Source organism: Myotis brandtii, unplaced genomic scaffold (genome assembly GCF_000412655.1).
Source record: "Myotis brandtii unplaced genomic scaffold, ASM41265v1 scaffold1464, whole genome shotgun sequence".
NCBI lineage: Eukaryota > Metazoa > Chordata > Mammalia > Chiroptera > Vespertilionidae > Myotis > Myotis brandtii.
The window spans coordinates 1,019,981-1,042,229 of record NW_005355263.1 but is presented as its reverse complement, the minus strand read 5'-3'; the positions used below and the strand labels follow the sequence as shown (position 1 = coordinate 1,042,229).

The 22,249-nt window shown below is 39.0% G+C and overlaps 1 protein-coding gene across 3 annotated transcripts in view; it reads left to right on the top strand.

Annotated features, from left to right (window-relative positions):
- COL8A1 (collagen, type VIII, alpha 1) overlaps positions 1–22,249 on the top strand; it is a 167,947-nt gene that overhangs the window by 11,941 nt on the left and 133,757 nt on the right. Inside the window, exon 1 of one of the 3 annotated variants that reach the window (XM_014535593.1) lies at positions 8,658–8,742. The exons of the other annotated variants lie outside the window; for them this stretch is intronic. The gene's annotated coding sequence lies outside the window, so the exon portion shown is untranslated. Of the gene's footprint in view, positions 1–8,657; positions 8,743–22,249 lie in introns of those variants that run through there. 3 annotated transcript variants of the gene reach the window in all.

Genomic DNA, 22,249 nt, shown 5'->3' with positions numbered 1-22,249 from the left:
CCCTATTCTCAGTTGACCAGCAGTTACTATAAATGTCAGCTATGTGTTGCTTGTATACTGTGTGGAAGACATCAGGGCTTCTTCTAGAACAGCCGTGGGCAAACTACGGCCCGCGGGCCGGATCCGGCCTGTTTGAAATGAATAAAACTAAAAAAAAAAAAGACTGTACCCTTTTATGTAATGATGTTTACTTTGAATTTATATTAGTTCACACAAACACTCCATCCATGCTTTTGTTCTGGCCCTCCGGTCCAGTTTAAGAACCCATTGTGGCCCTCGAGTCAAAAAGTTTGCCCACCCCTGTCTAGAACTTCCTGCAGTGATAGAAATGTTCCAAATCTGAGCTGTCTGATAGGGTAGCCACCAGCCACATATGGCTCCTGAGTACTGGAAATGTGGTTAATGTGACTGAGTTTTTAAATTGTATTTTACTATAATATCTTTATATTTAAAATTAAATAGCCACGTGTGGCTAATGGCTGCTGTATTGGCCAACACAGAATATTTAAATTTTCATGTACTGTGCCTTGTATCCCTACTTGTATAAACTACTGGAAAAGTTGAATAAGATGCTTTTATGTATCCCTAGTAAGTTCCAGGGCCACAGTAGAGTTCATTATATATTCTGTTCAATGCATTGCTTGACTACTGGGTCTGCCTCTATTTGTTGTATTATCTTAAAGAAGTCTCCCCTACATAAATAATTAAATAGTATGGTGGCATTTGGTTTTTGTGTGTGCGTGTTTTATTTTTTATTTTAATGACTTAAACCTGCTTAGAAAGACACTGAATCACTACTTGGATCCTTAATGCTATACAAACAAAATGAGATGAAGAACAACTTGAAGTGAGCCCCTGAAAGAGAAAATCCCATTATTTATTAAACCTCTTCTTTTTCATTTTGGAGGAAAAACATATTTTAAGTGCTGAGATATAGAATTGCTTCAATTTTTAATATGACCATTTCTACCGAGAAAGATTGTGCCCACGAATCCGAAACAGTCACTTTCTGAAGGAAGTTAGCTCTTTAGCATAGATTTTCCTGGAGCAGTTTTGTCTCTATTTGTGGTGAACAACCTGAGGCACTTTGAAGAAGGCTAAATCCTCTATCAACAGGTCAGGGGCAGTAGCATGTCCTTGGTATTTGACAATGATGTGGCCCTGGCACTTGCTGGCTTCCCGAAGGCCCTTAGGAATTATCATGCCAACAGGCCAACTATGCCATAGAACCTAGTGCCTGGCAAAGCCAAAAGCACAGTGATCAAACGGTCTGGCTGCAGATTAGATTCTGACTTATTAATAAGCCTTTAGAAAATAAACCAGAGTGAGTCTCTAACAGCAACAGTTTACAGGAGATGTTTAATGATTTCAGAGGTTGGTCACACCACATGCCTTCCTCCTGACTCAGTGAAGAATGGGACAAGGACACTGGAGGCTCTCAAGGAGCCAGGGCAATCAGCTGTGTCTTCTCCATTCACAGCTAAGTTTATTTGGAGTGACTGAAATAACATTTAATGAAAACTTTTTTAAAAGAATAAAAGAATTTATCCTGTTATCATGAGCCAGACAACATTGAGAAATAATTATGGGTCTGTATTTTACCCTGCCTTGTAAAATATTTACAAATTGCAGCACAAACAAGCTCTAGAGTAAATGGTAAAGATAGCAATAGCATTTCACTTGTAAATTTTTTATATTTTGCCATAAAAGAATCACCATGTGTTTAAATCACATTGGAATACATATGAATAAAATTCTCATCTGCAGACATGAGCCAGTGACTAAAGAAAGAACTCATGACTCCTTTTGTTTTTATGAAATAAAGTTTACTACTACCACATCAATGAAAGAGTATTAGTAAATACCTTAATTAGGGAACTTTTAAACATGAAGACGATGATGATGACAATAATTAAACTTTGTAGAGAAATTTACAGTTTCTTGGATGTATTGTCATACATTGCTTCATTTGAATTACATAAGAAAGGATTTAATATACATTTCACATGTGAGGCAGTGGAGGCTTAGAAAGATTAAGTAAATTTTATAAACTCCTGAAGTCCTTTTCTTTCTAAGAATTCAAGATGAGCCTTGACAAGACCACATCCAAGAATGGTCCAGAGCATTCTGGCAGCATCAATGAGAAACTGCAGCAAAGGAAAACAGAATGACCTGTAAGGTTACTTAGTAAACCAGATTCAGTGACTGAAAATGTGTGTTTCAAGAAAATAGAACCCAAATTCTCAACAATAATAGCAGTTAATATTATTGTAGGTTTGCTCTTTGCCAAGCAGAATGCTGAAAGCTCTTTTTTACATTATAGTATTTTATTCTGATCTTCCTATGAGACAAGAAACTATTTGATAGGTTAAGAAACTTCTGCAAAGTCAAATAGCTATAGTAATGGAACCGGAATATGAAACCAATAGATCAGATTCCTGTGTTCTTTTTTAACTGCTATATCATTGATATTTTATCTCCAAAGAATCATCCATAACATCCTATTAATAATCTGTGGACAAACAGATGTGCACTGGTGGAAGGACCAGCAACATAAGAAAACCATTGATAATCAGCAGGAATAGTTTGTAGGTTGTCTTCCATATAGTTTATGATTTTAAAGGACACACAATCCATTTAAAAATAGCCTGTATTATTTAAAGGATATTTTATTTTAAAATTTACCTTTATTGTTGAAAGTATTACAGATGTCCCCCTTTTATCCCCATTGACCCCTTATAGCCCACTCCAACCCCACCCCAGGCCTTCACCATACTACTGTCTGTGTCCATGGGCTATGCACATATGCATATAAGTTCCCCAGTTAATCTTTCCCCATCCACCTCCATCCCCATCTTCCCTCTAAGATTCAACAGTCTGTTCCATGCTTCTATGTCTCTGGATCTATTTTGTTCATCAGTTTATTTTGTTCATTAGATTCTACATATGAGTGAGATCATGTGATACTTACATTTCTCTGACTGGATCTCCCTTTTAATTAATGCCAAAATGCATTTATGGAGAAAATATCAAAACATCTGATGTCATTTATGAGAAGCCATTGTAGTGCTGTGAATAAAAGCACTTGAATTTAGCATAAGTCATGGGGTCAAGCCCCACTTCTGCCACCAGCAAATGCAGCCACACTGGCCAAGACAGAGGAAATCTTCCATTCCTCTGCTCTAAAATAAGTCTACCACTCAGGATTGTCATGAATGTGTTATATGATAATATGTGAGAAAGTGTCTGGAACTCAGAAGGTGACCAGTAAATGTTATTTGATGATAGTGACTACTGATTATTGAATGCTGACTTAAGTGCCAGCATAGTGGGCATTGGGGTGAGAAGAAGCTTCAAGTGTGGCATTCTACAGATTGCAGATGAGGGCACTAAGGATCCCTTTGCTTGTAGTTTATTTAATGAACTCAACTCCTACTCCAGGGCTCTGCTCTTAGCTTATCATGGTGGTAGTGTGGGCAACTTATACACTAATTTAGATTTCTGATCTTTTAGGGTTTGGATTTTATTTTTCTTAGTGGGAAGGAGGGTTTATTTATTTTTTTGTTTTGTTGTTGTTATTTGTTTGCTTGTTCTAAATGGCACTACTTCATCCTCCCCACAAGTTCCCCAAAGGAAGAAATTACCATGATTGGCATACCACTTCCAGATCAAGGCCACCTTCCTCCCTTCAACATGGCATTACGCATTTTATGGCAGCTGTGTCCTCATCGGGAAAAGATGGCTGTCCTGGGTGTCTCAACTAAGGTCTTGGTTCATCCCATGAGCTTTGGAGTTTTATGCTGCTGTGCTCTATAGAACTCCCATTGAGGCTGCTGACATCCCAAATGCATCCTGGCCCCTGCATCTTGATGCCGTAATATACCTTAAGTCATGTATGTACCCCCTACGGTATTCATCGTCAACACACCAGAATCCTACCTTACATAAATTCCATTTTCCAGTTTAAAAAAGCGCTAACCTTTTGCCCTGGCTGGTGTGGCTCAGTTGATTGAGTGTCATCCCATGCAGTGAAAGGCTGTCAGTGTGATTCCCAGTCAGGGCACATACCCAGGTTGCGGGTTCAATCCCTGATCAGGACAAGTACAGGAGGCAACCAATCAATGCTTCTCTTTCTTTTTCTCCCTCTCCCTTCCTCACTTTCTAAAATCAATAAAAATATATAAAAATAAATAAATAAATAAGTCCTAACCTTTTTATCTCTATACTTTAATTATTAAGAAATCTTTCAACTCAGGCTTCCTAAAAAAAATGGCTCTAAGAAGCCCAATGTTAGAATAAGGGAAATTACAAGCTACTGTGGAGGCGTTTTAGTTCATAAAGACAAAGGAAGAAAGAGAATAAGAGTTTAAAAGATTTTGCCCCTCAAGTTCAATTACCCTAGTTTTGTTTGTTTAGGATTCCAATCTTAACCTCACTTATGCATTCATTCATTCATTCATTCATTCAACAAATAATTATTGGAGACCTACCGTGTTTCAAGCTCTGTGCTAGACACCATCAAGGACTGTTTCACCTGCACCTGTGGTTTGCTGAAAGATCTAGAAACTAGTAAAAAGCCACTTGGAGCATAAATGTACAGGGAATGTAAGAACCCCTTTTCTTTTTTTCCTTTAAAGGGGAGACCACATTTTGTGCATTTTTCATACCAATCAAGGTGTGGTGAGCCTTCCCTGGGAGCCGGTGTTTTCTCACATGTCCATCTGCACTAGCTCTCACTCAATGACTGGTGAGGATAATATATTCAAGCTCTGGTCCACTCCCTAGGTGCCAGAAAAAGTAACCAATCAGCATCTTATTAGACATATTTTCAGACATTCAACACACTTATATAAAAATGTATGAAACAGTAAGCTATCTTTTATCTGGAATTCTTTCAACTAAAATAGTTAGGAAATCTTTTTTAAAAAATATATTTATTGATTGATTTCAGAGAGGAAAGGAGAATGAGAGAGGGAGATAGAAACATCAATGATGGGAGAGAATCATCGATCAGCTGCCTCCTGCACGCCCCCTACTGGGGATTGAGCCTGCAACTCAGGCATGTGCCTTTGGCCGGAATCAAACCTGGGACCCTTCAGTCCGCAGGCTGACACTCTATCCACTGAGCCAAGCCGGCTAGGGCAGGAAATCTTAATTTTGTTGTCAACAAGTACAATGAGTACTGATGGTCCCAAGAATAACCCTGAGCCTCTGAGAGATCCTGAGATTCTGTCTGGAGCAGTCAGGCATTTTGCTTTCAATAATTGCTTCTTACTCACTGGAGGAACATTAAATTATTCCAAATTGAGTTTTAGAATTAAAATATATTTAAGGTATCTTTTCATTTGTCTAGAATTCCAATTTCTGAAAACTTCCACCCTATAGAACACAACTGAGGACAAGAGTAAGTCAAAATGACTCAGAATAAAAGACAGTGGTCATTAAGGTTCATATTCATAAGCAATCATATGAAGTCCTCATTTCAAACCTATTTACTTCTACTTTACAAATAATTCTAACAAACATGGTTCTCTGTGTGCTAAAGAACATTGCAGATTAGAGTACCTAATTAGAAAAGGGAAAGGGGCTACAGTAAGTAAACGTACTGACAGCAGGAAGAAGTATGGAAGTCTAGCAATAAAGGAATAGAAAAAGAAGCTTTAAAAATGATAAGAATTTTAAAGGCATAAAGTCATTCACTGAGGAGACAAGTAGTCATATAGCCCTGGGAAGTTCCTGAGGGAGAGACTGAATTACAGTGGAATATAAATATTGACATATTTAGTAGCATTATTTGAGAATTAATAAAATTGTGTAATTTAAATATATCATAGCAATACATGCATATTTAGATCCTTATGTATGTAAAATTAATTATCCAAAATGTCTCATTCCATAAAGACTAGGAATAGTTGAAAATAACTATTTTAATATATATGAGTGTGTATGTACACACACACACACACACACAAGTATACACAGTTCAACCTTGAACAATGCAGAGGTTAGGGGCACCAAGCCCCTGCACAGTGTAAAACTTTTGATTCCCCAAAAGCTTAAATTGTCCCTTGGTATATCCAGGACCCCCTGAAGATACAAAAATCCATAGATACTCAAGTCCCCTATATGAAATTGTGTAGAACCATGCATATAGTTGGCCCCCCAGTATCACTCTCCATCACTGATCAAAAGAGTACAGGGGGAAAAAATTCACATATAAGTGGACCTTCACAGTTCAAACTAGTGTTGTTCAATAGTCAATTTTATGTCTAAACTAGAGGCCCGGTGCACAAAAATTTGTGCACTGGCGGGGGAGGGTGTCCCTCAGCCCAACCTGTGCCCTCTTACAGTCTGGGACCGCTCGGGAGATAACCACCTGCTGGCTTAGGCCCGCTCCCCAGGTGGCAGATGGCAGGCCCGATCCCGGGGTTGGGGCAGGCGGCGGATGGCACTGCCCTGCCCTGCTTGCAGTATGCAAATTTAACGGACATCTTTGTTGGGTTAATTTGCATACTCTTCTGATTGGCTGATGGGCGTAGCGAAGGTATGGTCAATTAGCATCCTTTTCTTTTATTAGTGTAGATTATATAATGTAGAATTTCTGTTAAGCTAGAAAACCTCATCTCCCTAACATACTGATTATTAACATTTTGATTGTCAGCTTCCAATAAAAACATGATCAAAGGGGGTACCTGGAATCCAAAACCTTAAGTTCATGCTTTCTTTTCATCTAATGCATCTGAGACCAGGGAAATTACCTCACTGTTCAGTGACTCAATTTATCTATTTGTATAATGAGAAAAACAAAAGCTTACCTCACAAGGGCATAGTGGACTTTGTTCCTGTTTCAAAACTTGGAAATACTTAATATAAATCTCAATAATAGCCTGGTTTGGGGTTATTATTTTTTAAGCAAACACCCCTCAAGGAAAAGATGCAAAGGAAGTTAGTCTTTCTTTCCCCGCTTTTCTTTCCTTACAATCTTTTCTTTCCAGAGAACACCACAAAGAAACAAAGAGCCAAACATACTGACTCACGTCTTTTTCTAATAGTGTTGTGGTCAATTTGCTCCCACAGAAAAAAAGTAGTAGTGAAGCTTTGAACTCTGGGTTTTGGAAGGCCAAGAGTGGAAAAACGTTTCTGCAAAAAGAATGGCACATTCCAAATCTGTCCAAATCTGTCCGGAGTTATGCATTTGTGAGGAAAGTCTGCTTGGGCAGGCAGTCCCCATGGAAGCCCTTCTCTGTTGTTAGAACTTTCTGACAAAAGAAGGGGCTGAACTTTGCCGCAATGAAATAGTGAGTTGGTTTCTTTTTTGGTGTTTTTTTTTTCTTAAGATGGTTTCTCAGTTTAAACTTGCTTTTAGTACAAATAGGAAAATGGTGTAGCTCTGTGCCTCAAAAAGCTGGCTCCATCCTTCTTTGGGAGGAAAAGGTCTAATGTGGTTCAGAAAGCTAAAGATGCCCTCAGCGTCTTCATTAAGAGATTTCTGATACTGAATCCGTTATTACATCCTAAGGTTGAGCAGATGTCATGCTTTTTGTTGTCCGAGATGTTGCTTTCTTGCAGTCTGTCACATCTAATATAGTCATACAACTTTATAGTGTACAAAGGGCTTTCACTCACTTTCATTTATGTGTAAGACCTAGTGTGTTCCTGACTTCTTAATGTGTTATAGTTGTTTTTTTGTTTTAAATGTTAAAGACAATCACAATCTGAAGAAAAAAAAAAGTTTTTTTCTAAGTAACTAGTGTGATTCTTTGGCTGATAAGATTGAGTCCCTGGCTTATCCTACATATCACTCAAAGAATTTATCTGAGTGAGCAACTCTCATTATCTGAAGTACTCTAAGCCATTTCAAGTGTCACTCTTTTCTCCCTGGCAGGAAATTTCTATAAAAACATCCTTAACCTACTGTCACCACACACATCTTCCCTGCAGGCCATTCTATCCTTCTCTCCTTTTCTCCTGTTACAGTGGAAGAGGTATTTCTCTTCCTAAGTCTCTTCCATCACATATTCTTTGGGTGCTTTTCATACCATCTCTCCTACCTACTGAACTTCAACTTCACTCTGAATCACTTGCACCATCTGCCCATCACAGCTGTAGCCTTCCTTCTTTTTCTTTTCTTTTTTTTTATATTTTATTGATTTTTTACAGAGAAGAAGGGAGAGGGATAGAGAGTTAGAAACATCAATGAGAGAGAAACATCGATCAGCTGCCTCCTGCACACCCCCCACTGGGGATATGCCCGCAACCAAGGTACATGCCCTTGACTGGAATCGAACCCGGGACCCTCTGGTCCGCAGGCCAACGCTCTATCCACTGAGCCAAACCGGTCAGGGCTGTAGCCTTCTTTCTTAGTGCAGACTGGACTGTGACTCAACCATGTGGCTCAGTTGGTTCTCCTGGGGAACAGAAAGGTTACAGGTTCGATTCCCATTCAGGCCACATGCCCAGGTTTCGGGTTCGATTCCCTGGTCGAGGCGCATGGGGGAGGCAGTCAATCTATGTTTCTCTTTCACATCGATGTTTCTTTCTCTCTAAAATCAATAAAAACATGTCCTCAGTGAATTTTTTTTTAAATGCTTTAAATATTTCAGAGATATTTCATGGCTCTCAAATTTAAAGCCCAAACTCCATCAGAGGTGATGAGAAGGCTGAGTGTTCCAGCCTGAAAGACAGAGCTGTGTGAATGAAAGCCCTTAATGAGAAGAGAGACGGTTCCCTTCAGAGAAAACTGTGATTATAGTGTAGAGTGGGCTTGGTGACACAAGGTGTAATGGCAAGGATTTACAAGGCCTGGTCTGGGCCTGTCCATCTCTTTCCAGATCCGTTCCTTGCCATACCACCTGGACTGGATCACATTGCCCCATATCCCTTTATGGCGTCTAATACTCTCACTGTAGCTGTTTTCATTAACTGACTGTCTCTCCTGCTGATCCCACAATGACCTGAATTACATCTGTCTTACTAAGCAATGTGTCCCCAGCACAGCGCCTGAAACCAAGTGCAGGTTCTCAGTATTGGTTGAATGGAAGAATGAATAAAGGATGCGCAAATGATCATCAGAGAAGCACAGATAACAGAGACAAAGTAACAGAGTCAAGGATTGACCAGGGTTCTAGAAAAAGTGAATGGTCACAAGTCTGGTCAAAGAAGTCCAAAATCAAGAAGTCTTTAGCCACCAACAGTGAAAGGCATGAAGGAAGGTCTAAGACAAGCCCTTAGCAATCACGGCAACAAAAAACTAATTCTTACAACACCCAGCCAGTCCCCTCACCCTCATCCTAGGCAGAGTTTCCCAGAGTGTGTCATAGTGTGGTCCAAGGACAAACTGCATTGTGATTCCCCATCCCCAACTAGTTCTAATGAAATAGAATCTCACGGTTGAAATCTGGCCTAAAATCTGCACTTTTAACCAGCATCCCAGGTGATACTTATGCACCTAAGGTCCTAGGCCGGAAATGGGGACAACTACAATATCTGGTTAAGTAGAAAGAAACAGTAGGAAGAAATACCTTTCCCTGGTGGTGGCTAGTTCAGCACTGTGAGCCCCCTGTTGCTCTATATATGATGCATGACTCATGGATAATGCATAGCTGACTCGTGGTTGGCCCTTAGAAGTTCCCACCAGGGTCATGTGTATGGGAGTGTGGGTGGGGGCAGGGGGGATACTTTCATGGCACTTTAGTCAAAACTGTCACTTAACTTTTCACTGTGGCCTCCCTTCTCCTTTCAGTATAATCCATCTATGCATTCTGTCTGGACAGATGAATATTAACCAGCATTCAATAAAGCAATATTTTCTTGTTCAAGACCTGGACAAAAATGCTAATAATAATAACCATGAAGAATTTGTTGTCAGCTATTACTTCTCTGAGGAAAGCAAAAATGTCCCCTTTAGGCCCCACTGAGCTAGTGGTTTCAAAGTCTTTCCAATTCTGCATTATTGTCAAAGAAAAATAATGAGATATGGCTGGCTGGAAAAAAATCTAGAAAGTTCTATCTGAGGAAAAGAGGTTCACCTCAAACCAACATTTCCTGTTTTGATCTTGTGTTCCAAGAAGTCTCATATTTTCCCATTGGGTTTTACATATAGTTTTGTCATTTATGGTCATGCCCGTAATCTGTCATGCTCACAACGAGTCCAGAATAAACACCGATTTTTGTTACTCCTCTATTATTTATAGCTTAAGATTACTCTGCACCTTCCTCCCAGGACTCTGTTCTATCACTGGCCATTTGATATCAGTGCACACTGCATTGTAAGTCCCTAATAAACCAGAACGTATGTGATGTAGGCAGGAAAAACAATACCTCTGACTTTCCCAAAGTCGTTCGAACCAAATGTTTTAAGTGTAATTGAAAACATATTTTTACAAGCAAATAGAGCCAATAAACCAAAAAAAGCTGTATGGAAGCAGCAGGCCCCACTTCTCTGGTTTTTAATAAACTGCAATCGAGGATGTTAGGGAGAGTGAAACATGTGTGTTCCAACCCAGAATTACACAGAAAAATCAGTGCTCATCCAAAGCACGGTTCATCCTTCACAAGTGCTCTGTGCAGAAAGTCCCAGCAGGGAAAGAAGAGGAAATGTGTGAGGACATGGTGGTTTTGCATGACCTCCCTAATGTTAGTGTGGGGACCTCATATGCCTTTACACAGGTGGTATGATTTAAGGGTGAGAACTCCATTGCTTTTGTCCCCTTCTGGTCCCAAGACCTAAGAAAGTGATTATCTTCCTATAATTATTTTTTAAAATATAGCCACAATATATCCTCATGGGCCAGGTCCTTTTCTTGATTGCCATGACACAACTCCCACCAAATCTGTGGGACATCATTGCCCATTGTTTCCCAATGTCAGATATTTCTTTTTTTTAAAATATATTTTATTGATTTTTTACAGAGAGGAAGGGAGAGAGAGAGTTAGAAACATCAATGAGAGAGAAACATCGATCAGCTGCCTCCTGCACATCTCCCACTGGGGATGCGCCCGCAACCCAGGTACATGCCCCGGACCGGAATCGAACCTGGGACCCTTCAGTCCGCAGGCTGATGCTCTATCCACTGAGCCAAACCGGTTTCGGCCCAATGTCAGATATTTCAGTTGCACTGCTCTTTTAGCCTGGTGCAGAGGGGCTGGCAATGGGGAAAATTCTGGGCTGAGAGACTGAATCCTTGGCATAGACTGGACATTCTGGCATACTGGCTTCTCCTATAATTTCTCCAGCTATGAATTGGAGTGGATTTATTTACTCAATTTATAAAATGACACCATTCATTAGAATAAATCACTTGAGGTAAAAGAACTAATTATAGAGCTTTTAGTAAAAAAAAGTAAAAGTGTTTTACCCTAAGGCTGAGGGCAGAACCAATTTCTGAGTTATAGGTTTTTACTGTATGAATGTGCTAAAGGTCCAGGCAACATGATTTGACCAAAATTCATTTAATAGCTAACCATGATGTAATAGGTTTTTACTGTTTGAAGAAAAGAATGGTGGTGTATAAAAATATCCTTTCAACGTCTATGTCAATTTTTATAATATATCTCTTACGCAATGCTGACAAGGGAATGGAGATGGGAGAATGGTCATACACTATTGGTAAGAGTCTAAATGGGTACAACTTTTGGAAGTTTAACTAGGAATTCCACCCAGAGAATCTATCTTACAGAAATCTATATATATAAAAGCCTAATATGCACATTGTTCCACCAGGAGTTCGACTGGGAGTTCTACCACTCGCTACGACATGCGCTGACCACCAGGGGGCGGTGTGTAACATGGTGGGCGCCGGCAATGCGGTGCTGGCAGCAGGCGGCAGTGGAGGCACTGTTGGCCCCTATGGGCCCTGAGGATAGTGGGATTGCAGCGGGATGGTGGAGCAGATATTGCCAGGCCAAGGCAGGTGTGAGTGGGGGCCAATGGCTCTGCCAATCACCCAGCAGACGGCAGCCAGCCATGGGGGCAGAGTCGCCACCCGGCTCCCAGGTGCTGAGGGAGCCAGGCGGGGTACCCAGCCCCAACTGATCACCCTGCAGGAGGGATGGTGGAACAGGTGAGGGGGCAGCTCCAGGCCACATGGGGTGCCAGGCAGGGCTCGGGCTGCAAGGCTGGGGGCGTGAGCTGGGACCCAATCCCCACAGGCCACCATGAGGGACCCCACCCGTGCACGAATTCTTGCACCAGGCCTCTAGTACTGATATGTTTGTCTTAGGATATAAGAACATTCTTTAAGAACACAATCAATAAAGTGAAAAGGCAACTTATGGAATTGGAGAAAATATTTGCAAATCAGATATCAGATAAGGGGTTAATATCCAGAGAACTCCTACAGCTCAACAACAACAAAAAATAAGCAACCCAATTTTAAAATGGGCAAAGGACTTGAATAGACATTTCTCCAACGATATACAAATGGCCAACAAGTACATAAAAAGATGCGTAGCATCACTATTAAGGAAAAGCAAGTAAAAACCACAATGAGATATAACCTCACACCCATTAGGAGGATGACTATTTAAAACACACGTGTGCGCACGCACACACACACACACACACACACACACACACAAAATGGCAAGAATATGGAGAAATTGGAACCCTGGGCACTGTTGGTAGTAATGTAAAATGGCACAGCCACTATGGGAAACAGTATGGTGGTTCCTCAAAAAATTTAAAATAGAATTATCATGTGACCCAGAAATTCCACTTCTGAGTATATATCCAAAAGAATTGAAAGTATGGGCTCAAAAATACACCTATGTTCAATAGCAGCACTATTCACAATAGCAAAAAGGTAAAAGCAACTTAACTTTCCATTGATGGATGAATGAATGGATAAACAAAATATGGTCTACACATACATATAAGGGATATTATTCACCTTTTAAAACAAATACAATTCTGACACCTGCCAAAACATGGGTAAAACTTGAGGACATTATACCAAGCGAGACAAGCCAGGCACAAAAGACAAATATTGTATTACTTCACTTATATGAGGTACCTAGAATATTTAAATTCACAGAGACAGAACGTAGAATGATGGTTGCCAGGAGCTGAGGGTAGGAGGGAATGGCAAGTTGTTTAATGGGTATAGAATGACAATTTTTCAAGATGAAAAGAATTCTGGAGATTGCACAACAATGTGAATGTACTTTACACTACTGAACTGTACACTTAAAAATAATTAAGATGGATTTGCAACAGCATGGATGGACCTGGAGAGCATTATGCTAAGTGGAATAAGCCAGTCAGAGAAAGATAAGTATCACATGATCTCACTGATTTGTTGAATATAATGAACAACATAAACTTATGAACAAAAATAGATCCAGAGACATAGAAGCGTCGAACAGACCATTAAACATTAGAGGGAAGGCAGGAGACGGTGGTGGGGAGGGAGGAAGAGATCAACCAAAAGACTTGTATGCATGTATATAAGCATAACCAATGGACACAGACAATAGTGGGGTGAGGATCTGTTATGGGAGGTGTAGTGGGCTGGGAAAGGTCAAAGAGGGGAAAAGGAGACATATGTAATACTTTCAACAATAAAGACTTTTTAAAAAATGGTTAAGATGGTACATTTTACATTAAAAAAAATAATGATGCTAATTGCAATAAGAGTGAAAATATGCAAGTTCTTTAAATGGGAAATAGCCATTGAATAAGATTCCATGCAACAATTAAAAAATGTATAAATATATGTATTGACTTAGAAGGATGTATATTTTGAGTTAAAAAGGCAATTTTAAGAACAACATCCGTATAGTGACTATATTATTAGTTAATTAGGGCTACCATAACAAAATACTGCAAATTAGGTAAGCTAGAACAATAGAAATTTATTGTTTCACAGTTCTGGCACCCAGAAGACCAAGACCAAGATGTTAGAAGAGTTAGTTCTTTTAGAGGGCTGTGAGGAAGAATGTTTCATATCTCTCTACCAACTTCTGATGGTTTCCTGGCAAATTTTGTCATTCCTTGGCTTGTAGATGATACATTACCCCAATCTCTCCCTGTATCCTCACATAGTGTTCTCTATGTGCATGTTTAACTCTGTCTAAATTTCCCTTTTTATAAGGACACCAGTCATATTGGATTAGAGGTCCACCCTTCTTTAGTATGACTTCATCTTAATGAATTACATCTGCGGCAACCTCATCCAAATAAAGTCACATTCTAAGGTATTAAGGGTTAGGAGTTTAACATCTGAATGGGGAGGGGGGGACACTTCAACCCATAACAATTATCTCATTTTTTCTAATTAAAAAAGCTATATACATGAACATATGCATATATGTGGGTATGTGCATCTATGAATAGGTAAAACACTGGTACACATAAAACTATTAATTGGGATTACCCCCTGGGAAATGGTGGGGAGTGAGGAGGTTGAATGGTTAGTACTTTTTAATTGATTGAAAAATGTTCTGGCCTGGCCCAGTGACTGAGTTGGTTAGAGTATCATTCAGATATACCAAGGTGTGGTTCAATCCTCGGTCAAGGCACATAGAAGAATCAACCAGTGAATGCATAAATGAGTGTAATGACAGATCAATGTTTGTCTCTCTCTCTTTTCCTTCCTCTCTCTCTAAACTCAATGAATAAAAAAAAATTAAAAAGAAAATGTTCAACAAACATGTTAGCTATTACAAATTTAAGAAAGCAACTGAAAAGCTTTTAAGGCAGTAGTTCTCAACCTTCTGGCCCTTTAAATACAGTTCCTCATGTTGTGACCCAACCATAAAATTATTTTCATTGCTACTTCATAACTGTAATGTTGCTACTGTTATTAATCATAATGTAAATATCTGATATGCAGGATGGTCTTAGGCGACCCTGTGAAAGGGTCGTTCAACCGCCAAAGGGGTCGCGACCCACAGGTTGAGAACCACTGTTTTAAGGTGTCTTACAGGTGTCCATCAAAGTAGATAGTAGGCAGCATTGGAGAGGAGTTGGAACTACAACAATTAAGCGATCCAAATTGTTGGAATACTTTTCAGATACCAATGTGCAAAACAGCAATATTTTATATGTCCCCTTCCCCCAGAAAAGGCCTTGGGAGTCATTGGCAGAGTAGAAATAGCACTGCAGTTGGAGTCCAGAAAGCCTGATGGAGCTCCATTTCTGGCACAAGCTGGCCATGTCACCAGGTTCTTAACCACACTGGCATTTGCATTGGTATCTTTAAATAGTTCTGTGAATTTCAGATATGCAGTCCCTTGGTCTATATTTGATAATATCTGGCTTATAGATATATGCCATGCATCACAACAAAATTTGAGTCTAAAAATAGCCAACTATCACTTTTCCTAGACAAAGATCTGGACACAGAGGCCATTGGCCTGAGCTGTATGCTTGAAGGACAGCATATAGGTATTACATGATCAGACAGCCTGATTCTGCCTCTGCAAATTGTCTATGTCACCCTCCACTATTGCTATGGGAAGGACAGTTTCCACCACAGAACCATACAACAGACACTGCTGGACCCCACAAACCCGTCACTCTCCAGAGCTTCTGTGTCACTTGTCCATTCAATCAAGAAATAAGTACCCACTATGAGTCAGGACTACAGCAGGCCCTGGGTTTCATTGATCGGCAAAATAAACAAGGTCTCTATCCAGTTGAAGGAGGTCAAGAAAACTTGTAATTATAAGACAATGTGAAATATCACATGAAAGAATCACAGGGTGCTCAGGGAAGTCCAGCTCTCTGAATTAGGGCTCCCCTCACTCAGACATAAAGGTTTTCCAAATGCTTCTCTTCATAGCATGGCATCAACTCAGCTTTGAAATCCTGAGTTAAATCATTTTGACCATGACCCTATTGGCTTTCCAAAAAGTCTGTCTCTCACTTGCATCTGTGCCTGCTGGGGAGGGGCATAGCTTGGACAAGAAGTAACCAAGGCCCTATGGTTCAGCTACTCAAAGAAGAGAATTAATGGCATCTCTGATTGGGAGGCATTTTTCAAATTCCTGAATGGTGCCATGTTTTCACTCTAGGTAAGAGAATCCACTCTGTCCAGTCTAGGTGAAAAGGGATTTCAACATTTGATCACAGGTGCTGAGAATAATGAGAAACACTTACACATTCTTCATCAGAGTCAACATCTACCATAGCCCACTCATTGTTTTTATTGACCATTACATCAACCACAAAGTGTCCATTTGAAGTCTTCCAAGAGTATATTTGTTAGTTCCATTAAGCACAGCACATGTCAAAGTAACAGGGCTCACATCCCTTTTCTGTTGTCTCTAAGTCCCTTCAGAATTCTGTTTCTGGTAAGGAAGGGATAAAGATGGTGAGATTATTTTTCCCCCACAGAAAGGGACCCACCTGGATCTCTTATGAAAGCCAGGTTTCTTTGGAAGTTGTGAAAATCTAGGTTTATTTGGAAGTTGTAAAAATCTAAAAATTTTTTAGAATTTCCCCATACATCTAAGAAAAGACAATTAGTTTAAGTTTTATTTTTCCTAGTCCTGCTAATTCTATAAATTCTACAACAATTTTCTGCATACAATGGACATTTCATCACAATATCACAATCCATTGATTTGGAGGTTCATAAATAAATAAATAAATAAATAAATAAATAAATAAAATCCTACTTTAAAAAAAAAAAAAAGCCTACGCCTTGGTACCAAATACTCACTGAATATAGCAGCAACTTCAGAGTGGAGTCTATCCATGGGATCTAAGTAGAATCCTATTCCATTGAATGAATGTTATAAGTACATTCTCCAAAATAGGAAGGATATGATTATGTAGAATTCAGTGTGCAACCATTCTATTGTCTGTTTGTTGCCTTTCTCCCACTTGAATGTAAGCTCTAAAAAACAGGGACTTTATTTTGTTCCCTGTGTGCTGAATGTCCAAGGCCTGGAACAGTGCCAGGCACAATGTAGGCTTTCAACTACTATTTGTTGAACAAATGAATGAATGTAACAACAAGGTTATTTTTCCCTAATGGCAACTTTCAGATTGGCTGGACTGAGTCAGCTTTGGCTGTCCTTAATGACATCTTGAATAGATTCTGAAACTTCCTGGTCACTTTTCAGCAATTGAAGGCTCAATCCAGTTCAACCTCAAATCTCGTGTAAATCTTTTTCCTCTCCCTCTGCTCTTTCACTTCTCCTCCCAGCTTAGCACCCTGTTATGGATGCTAAGCTTGCCCTGGCTCTGGTTTTAACACCCTTTTTCTCACTTCCCCTCTGTGGAGGCCTGTTCCTCAAGTGTTTGGGGTGGGAGGAGGGAGAAGAAATAGACCAGCTGTGTTTGTTTTACTTAACCTGCTGTAGTTGAAGTGCTTTATCCATTGACCGAAGTATCTTCACTGGGTGCTATTTGGTCCCCCACCCAACCCCCACCAACGCTCCACAGTATTGCCATTTCTCAGATTGGAAAGTCAAGGAGCAGGTGACAGGTTCCCCTTCTTGCGGGTATCCTCAACTTTTATAAGGGGTTCTTAGAGCCCCCTATCTTTCTGCCCTCAGCCAATAACTTGGCTTTGAGAAGTGGAAAGTAGCTACCATCTCCCTCCCCACAGGAAAAACTACTCACCAAAAACACTGACTCCTCCACTATCCCCATCTTCTTGTACTTTCTCAGATAGAGTAGGGTTGAGAGGGTGGAGGAGGAAAACAAACATTAAATTTGGTTGCCACAGGGCTGCTATGCCTGGGGTCTCTTAGTAAAACCACATTTGCTGTGTCAGGAACAATTGGTGAATCTATTTAGATTTACCACCTTTCTGAGAACCTACACATCAATTTCAGTGCAACAAGAAAAATCCCATTAACATCCTGTTATTTGTGCTACAGAAAAGATCGGCTGTCATTTCTTTTTCTTTCTTTCTTTCTTTCTTCCTTCCTTCCTTTCTTTCTTTCTTTCTTTCTTTCTTTCTTTCTTTCTTCCTTCCTTCCTTCCTTCCTTCCTTCCTTCCTCTCTTTCTTTCTTTCTTTCTTTCTTTCTTTCTTTCTTTCTTTCTTCCTTTCTTCCTTCCTTCCTTCCTTCCTTCCTCTCTTTCTTTCTTTCTTTCTTTCTTTCTTTCTTTCTTTCTTTCTTTCTTTCTTCCTTTCTTTCTTTCTTTCCTTGATTAGAAGTGCTTTCCATTGAGTTTTATTTAACACATAAATAGCCACTGTTAGACAACAGTGTTTCCTGATATTTCCTTTCATGAAGATTGGCTGCCCTTTGGATTCACATCTCTGTCAGGGCCTAGCATAGTGCCTTCTTCTGTAAGCGGTGATGGAAATATTCAATAAACGCATTGCATTCTGGATACAGGATTAGGTACTAGAGAAGTTGACCAGAAATTCTAGATATCGAACTGAAACCTGCTTAAAGAAGCTTATGAGTATCATGTCATTAACCTTGGATGAGATCATGGAAACTTCAGATCCATGCAGACGTTTCTAAACCCCACTCTGAAATTTCGCAGGGTTCAAGGTTGGGTTCTACAGTGCCCCAATCATCAGGGAAAAAAATCTTCCATTTGAGAAAAGAACAGGGACAATATTTTAAAAATAAAATGCATGCTTAGGGGGCATTAAAAACAGAAATATTTTATAATGAAACAGTCTTTTATCTCTATTTGCTAAAAGCTCTTTGGGCATCAAAATGCCTCATGAGCTCCTAGAATCCCAAAATGGCCACAAATTGCCACAATTTACAGATGTTTTGGAGTTCTGTTTCTTGGGGTTCAATTCATATGGTGGGCCTTATCACAGGGTTTTTGCTCTGCCACAATTTAGATAAATGAGTGGGGCAGTCTCTGTGGTTTTGCTTTCACACTCAAAATTTCACCAGCTTTTTTTGGATCTTAAATGAACACATTGGATATGTCCCTCTGTAATATATGCATTCAGAGAACAAAAACTCAGATTAGTGTGAAAAGTTATTGTGGGGAGAGAGGATTAATCTAATTTTATTGGTTTCAATTTTTCATTGAAACTTGAATCACATTCTTATTTAAACCAATTTCCCTCTCTGTAGTTTTCTTGCTCTCTTAGTAATAAGGGACAACATCTACTTGTCTCAGACAAATGCAATGCTATGGCAATTAAATGGAAAAATGGTGGTAAAATAAAACTTTATGCCAGAAGTCCCCTTTGTTGCATCAAAAGTTCTGTAACTAACTACACATCACTGTCAAGTCTTAACATCTAGTCTTCATTTTCCTCATCTGTCAATTTAAGTTCAGGCTAATTTATGTCTATTCTGCACCAGGTTGTATGGAGAGGATTTATCATATTTTATTTGTATTCATGATAACTCTGAATTTTGTAGAAGAAACAGATTCAGTAAGGTTAAGTAACTTGCCCAGCATATGGTTTGGTCCTTCAATTATAGAACTTCAATCCAAACCTTCATTTACTTAATACCAAAACCCTACTTCTAATTGCTACAGTATGCTATCACCTAAATGAGCTCTGAGCTCCCTCAACTATTCCTTTAGGTTCCATGTTCTGAGCCATGGAACTATTTTATTTCAATGCAAGAAGTATCATTGGGTCAATTATTATTGCTGGCTATATACATAGCAAGCATAGTATGCCTTAATATTCTTTAATTATGTGTGTGCTGTTATAGTGGAGGAAAAAGAAAAAGCAGGAAGTTTTATCTTCTTTAATTTCTATCTTTTGATGCTACCTAAATAAATGGTTTTCTTCTTAAAGATTCTCCCAAATAGAGATTATGCAACCTCCCTCAGAAGACCATCTATTGTGTAATATTGGAGGATGTTTTTCCTTTATCTAATGTGGCTCCCTCCTATTCTAATTTATTGTTAGTACTTGAGAGTTAATTTGGTCATTGTTCCCTATCTTTCTTATGATGGGAAATAATAGGACAGGATGTGCTTAAGGGGAGATACAAAAATATTATATTGAGAGACCACATGGAATGTTAATTCTTTCTTGCAATCAATGTTTCCATGTCTGTACACATTAAAAGTAGAAGGAAAGCAATGCCCATAGACAGACAGATGGGAAGCCCAAGTCTTACATAAAACAAAAGTGTTTAACATCCACTCTTCTTTTAAACAACAAAAATTCATTGTCAGCTGTGCCTGGGTTTTTTGGCCTTGAGAAATAACACTTAAAAGGAAGAGGGTGGAGAGGAAGGAAAGGTAGCTCCAACTGATAGATAACTGATTTCATCAAGAATCATCCAATGTGCTTAATTAGAATTATTTTCTCCATATGTGCTGGCCCAGAAAATGAACAACGTCTTATCCATCAGTCTTTGGAGTGAATTATGCTTTTCCTATCAGCTAAACACTCAGTGAAAGGAAAAACATTTGAAAAGATAGTACAGAAAATTTTTAAAAAATTAGAAATGAATGAGAATTTGTAGGCCTCTTTTTTTCCACTTTGGCAAAACTATTATAAATAGCATATTTAAAAAATGTCTGGCTAAAACAAAACAAATGTTTCCTGTCAGCATGGAAAAAGAAATTCCTGTCTAAAATTGTGTTATCTGGTTTTTAGTCCACTTAATTAAGAAAGCTGTTAAATGTCATGCTACATGTCATCAAATGTTCTTTTGAAAACTTATTTTAATTTTTTATGAATTTATTCCAGTCTTTGTGTTCTCACTATTTAATCCTGTAGGATTTTTTTAAAGTAGAGTCATTATTTCTAAAATTTGAAGTCACACGATTTTGCCATAACTACTTTTTGCACATCAGAGTTAAAAGATACCAGAACAGAGAAGTGCATTGAAGATCAAGTCATCTAATAAAATATATTACACATACCATTAATATTATTAGTTTCTCCCATATCATTAATACTTTTAAAAAGAAAAACTGAGATATGAACATTGCTTCAGGTGAGTTAAGCTATATTAATTAAATCTAAACCCTCTAAGTTTTCACATAAGAAAACTTGAGACTCAGAACTTAAATAAAACAAAGCTCATAAAGTTGGTGCCAGGAAGCTAGTGAACTTGCTTCACTCCCACACTGTTCAAACAATATTTATTAAGCAGCTACTATGTTCCAGGCATAGTGTTATGTTCTGATTATACTGTACAAAAGTGAGTACAGGGTGTCCAGTCTGAAGTTTATAATTCAATGGAAGTGTAAAATAAATTGATAAGTAGATTTTTGTTTAACAAATGACTCACAAACTTAGCACCTTAAAGATAATATACATGTATAATCTAACAGCTTCACGGGTAAGACATTGGGCATACTTTAGCTGGGACCTCTGCTTCAGGGCCTCTCACAAGGCTGCAGTCAAGGTGTCAGCCAGCCTTAAAGTCTCACCTGAAAGTCAACTGGAGAAGAATTCTCTTTCAAGCTCATGTGGTGGTTGGCCTATTAGGCTATGGTCTTAAGTTTCCTGCTGGCTGTTGGCTAAAGACCATCCTCAATACCTCACTACATGGGCCTCCCCCCAACATGGATACTTCTTTTATAAGCATGTGCAAGTCAAAATGGCAACAGAGAGTCTGTTAACAAGATAAAGGTGGGGATTGGGAACCTCTGTAGCATTCATCTGCCATCGAATTTATAGTAAAACACAATAAATGCTGTGTATGTGTGTGGGGGGGGGGCACAGGGGCAGCAGGAGCATAGGGGATAGGCTCTAAATCAGGCTGAGAAGGCCTGGCTGTCATTTGAGTTGTATTTCTAGGGACAAGGAGTCATTACATGAATTAAGAGGAAAGATGGTCACTGCGAACAGGAGCAGTGTCTATAAATGTGCAGGAACATTAAAAAGCACAACATCGCTAAGATCTTTGTAGATAACTTGTAGTGGCACTCTACCAGATAATTTGAAAGAACACTTTTTGTTTAGGATCACCAAATTTTAGAGTTGGAGACTCCACGTGGAGAAACTAAGGCTGAGAGACATTAAGCCTAGCACATGGTACCTATTCACTAAATGTTGCTGAATGAATGAAATGGCCTAGAAAAGGGATTCCACTTTCATACCCCACACAATAACCATATAAATCAGCCTCTATCTCTTTAAGAGAGATAAAGAGATAAAATTACAAGTGTTAGGAGATAAAAGGAAGGTATGTATTATAGTAAGAAAAGTTCCGGAGATAGTCAGAACCTGATGGAAAAGAAACAGAAAGATTTTATTTCAATTCTAATATCTACCCACAGAAATAAAAATAAAAGATAGAAATTGTTATGGTGTGATACAGCTCTTTGGGTAGGAGGAGCACTTTATAGACACATAAGGTAATAATGAAATTTTTGCAACTAGTACTATC